Source organism: Nanorana parkeri, unplaced genomic scaffold, assembly GCF_000935625.1.
Source record: "Nanorana parkeri isolate BGI_ZX_2015 unplaced genomic scaffold, ASM93562v1 scaffold361, whole genome shotgun sequence".
Taxonomy (NCBI): domain Eukaryota; kingdom Metazoa; phylum Chordata; class Amphibia; order Anura; family Dicroglossidae; genus Nanorana; species Nanorana parkeri.
The window spans coordinates 27,075-31,119 of record NW_017306629.1 but is presented as its reverse complement, the minus strand read 5'-3'; positions in this window follow the sequence as shown (position 1 = coordinate 31,119).

The following is a 4,045-nucleotide window of genomic DNA, read 5'->3' as shown; positions in this document are numbered from 1 at the left end:
TTTAAATTATTGGTTGCAGCATCTCCACATTCCTGTAGGGCTGCCGTACTGTCAACTGGCTCATTCTGCATTATAATAAAGTACCCACACATACTGAAATTTAACAGACACATGATCAGAACGTGACTGCGTGTTTGAAATGGACACAGATCAAATTAAAAAGGACTCTGTTGTGTGAAAAGAATACACATGATTTCTATTTATTTTTTTCAACGTTTTAGTTTTTCTTTTGCAAATTCTGCAAAATTAGGAATAATTGCTCTTGTAAACAAAAACATGAATAACAAATGGAAATAATTGTAATTAAAGACCCTACTAAGGATTGTAATTGGCAAGGCTTCAGTTTTTTTCAAGAATTTAAGTTTGAGGATAATTTTACATATTTTCCCTGCAAGCAATAATTTTAAAAAATGTTAAGACTCTGAACAATAAATGTTAAAGTGCTATGTAAAGTACAAATTATTTCAGATGTAATTTAGTATTGTATGGGCCAGAAACAAAAAAGAAGTCGATTTAAAATGAATATATCCCATTTACAAGACATGAGATAAGGCAACCCTTTGGTGTGGAGATGTGTTGGTTAAGTGCCAGGTTATTTTTTAATAAGAATAAATAATAACTCCCTGTCTTAGCAATACATCAAGAATGGTAGTCCTACGGAAAACAAATTACCATTCCAAGGTTGATAGGAAGAATAGACAGCATCTTCCTTTCTCTGAACTACAATAATAGGAAGTACCACGTATAACCAAACCACTAAGTGGATAGTTGGTAAATATGTCTCAGCAAAAAAAAAAAAAAGGTTGAATTTGGAACCCTTACCAAAATCATACTTTTATTTGCTTTTCATTCTGTAATTAAGTCCCAGGTTTTAGTATAATATATTTCTAACTAATTTGTTTGCATTCTCTAAGTTAAAGCAAACCTGTGCTTTGCCTGTTCCGGACAAAGAAACACATTTTATTTAATGCAAACCTCCCCAACTGCACATGTATGCCTTTCCTTACTTCATTCCCCAGCCACTCTATTCAAGGCTGCATACAGGCAAGGAAATACCTTGTAGGAAACTCCCCAGCATTGGGTTCACTTTAAGTCGCACATACCTCCAAGCCTAATACATCCACGGTACACATTAATCCTTGTTCCTAATTTTTCCAAATCGACTTTTTGAAAAGCCTCATCTTATGATACCAAAAATCTGGGCCATCCAGATGTATGGAAATATGATTTATAGCTTGTCAGAAAAACACATAACAATATCACAACTGACCGTTTTTATGGCTACTCCGAGCCTGGCATTAAAAAAACTTGTCATAAGAGAACGATGGGGGCTGCCATGGCTGGGCTTTGCTTTGAAAATGCTAGGTCCCTGGCAGTCATGCAAACCTTACATTCATTCCTTAAATCACCTGAAACAACTATGCAGATAAGGGCTTCAAACTTTTCTTTGACTTTCCTGATCTGCATACTAGTGGATCAGAAGAAAAGCCAGGTCAACTAGCATTTTAACTATCTAAGCCACCAATTTTTTTTTCAGAACAGTTTGTTTTCACATTTTTGTTTAGTTTAACCCCTTCCTCTCCACAATCTGTATATAAATGTATCTCAGCATGATAGGTCGTGCTGAGGGTATATAAATAAATGTCATCCTTTTCGACAGCTACTAGTCAACACGTTTTTGCGGCTGCTAGCTGTCAAACATAACTGTCACGGACAGTTTCGGTCCCCATTAATGATAAGGAAAAATGTTTGTGGTTCCAGATTATGTAATGACTATGTCAACTATGACTTTAATAAGACAATAATGGTTTCACCTTGAAGAGGCCACTGAAGCATGTAGATGACAGTGCACCTTTGTTTAATGCTATAATCTTCTGATAACATTATAGTATCAAAAATAATATAACAAAATGAATTAAAAGATGCTAAAAATGTGTAATTGTGTGTGTGTGTTTTAATATAACATATTAAGCCATTCATCAGTCTATAACAAAAAGCAGAGCAGGGTTTTTATTAAATTAGTCCAAATTAAAAACAATCCTTATATGTCCTTTAAAAAAAAGGTGGCCAAATTAGTCATATTGTTATAGTCACGTTAACCAAAGAATACTGATGCTGCTAAATTTGGCCTGGGCATCTGGGCCTCAAGGACCTCTGGGCACAAAAGGCTTAATACATTAGGCACATAGGAAAGTGCTTAACATTCCATAGAATCCAGTTAGAATAAATCTTTCAATTATATGAATCCAGCAAACTGAAATCTGGTTGGTTGACACATATACCAAATTCATATGGACATTCACTGTTTTGTCTAAATAACCATATAATCTGGCTTCTTTGTCTTGTGCTTCCTTGCTGCACAGTCAAAACTCTTTGCATATGCTGTAGTGTGCCCTTTCTTAAAACTTCAGTTGTGTTCCAGGAACCCACGCCAGGCTATCAATCAAAGAGACATGGAGATGTAATTAAATGTTGTTACAGGCGTTCTTAGTTAATCCCTTAGGAGGAGATTAAAATGAATATGGGCTTCAGTGTTTCTTCCATCTGTTAGATCCATGGTGTGCCTTTGTGCCATGGTGTTGCACTGTAGAGAAAGGCTGCATAAAAACAGGTCATCAACCCATCCTTGCTCATTTAATATACTGTATTTTTAAAGGCCCTGGAGATATTGCAGTTCCTGCCAAGAAGTGTGTCATGTGACCTTTACTGCTAAATATATAACGTATGCAAAACATGCATAAATAATTGGGTTTATTAGAGTAAAATAAAGCATAATAAAAAACGGTGTATGCGCACAGTGGGAAATATCTGTAGAAGCATTGTTTTCAATAGACTTTTCTGTTGTTGGTTATTGAATCAAACTGAGAACCATAACGATAATCCATCCAGCATAATTGCCGTAAGTTCTAAAACAATTAAAAGAGAACTATGGGGTCAGTGTTTTTCCCCATAGTTCTCCTTAGGGTAACGGGAGGATGCAAACTAGCGTCCTCCCGTTACCCTAAGCCCAGTATACTCGCGGTATACTGAGACGCAGCAGCGGATCCCGACTTAGACGATGGGATCCGCCCAGCTGCGTGAGTGACAGCTGGCTCTGCCTATCTAGAGGCAGAGCCAGCTGTACCCGCCCCCTCCCCCGTCCGTTCCGCCAGTCAGCGCTGGCAGATCGGAGCGGGGAGAGGGGAATCCAGCCCCTCCCCCTGTCACGGCAGAGAGCCGTGACAGGATCGAGAGGTGAGCGAACCCGGTATGTGTTCGCTCACCTCCCGATCTACTGAGACGACCTGTGACAGTCTCATTGTCACAGGTCGGCTAGAACTATGAGGTGAGTGAAAAGCACTCACCTCATAGTTCTCCTTTAAGTAAATCATTTTTTGCCATAGAGAAATGTTTACTAACAAAGTGCAAATGTCCAGTAACCTCTAGCAAAGTGACAGCAATAGGTGTACATGATCTAGCCAAACTAGATTGACAATTTAAAAAAAAAAATATGTGATAGGTCATTGTTAGATGGCGTACTATAGGATCTTGTATGTTGCTTGATAGAAGTTTCTTACTACGTGTCCATAAATGTTTAATTGCATTCTAAAGGGCCCTATGTTGTCTGTTAAGTAGGGATTTTGTATACTGGCTTGTCTTTCCTTCACATCTTGCATTGCCTTGTTGCTTGCTAGAAATTGCTGTACTGATATTTGCCTGCTTGCAGTAACTGTATTGTTTATGACTGCGTGCTAAAGAATTTTGTGCTTTTTTAATGGGCTTTGTAGCATCTGAATGTCTGCCCAGCTGCTTGCTAGAGGTCTTTCTGCTGTCTGATAGCTTACTAGGGTTCTTGCACACTTGCCCTGCACATTCTTCACTTTGTTAGTAGATCCCTTACTAAATCTCTCTGAACAAATTGGTATGCTAGCTTTGTTTTTCCAAATCATAGCAATGTACTAGTATAGCTTTGGTTATAATAGAATGGGTTCTTTTATGTATGTATTTATTTGAGTGTGGTCCAGCAGTGATCCAAGAGTCACTGAGAGAGTTGTATGTCAGCTAT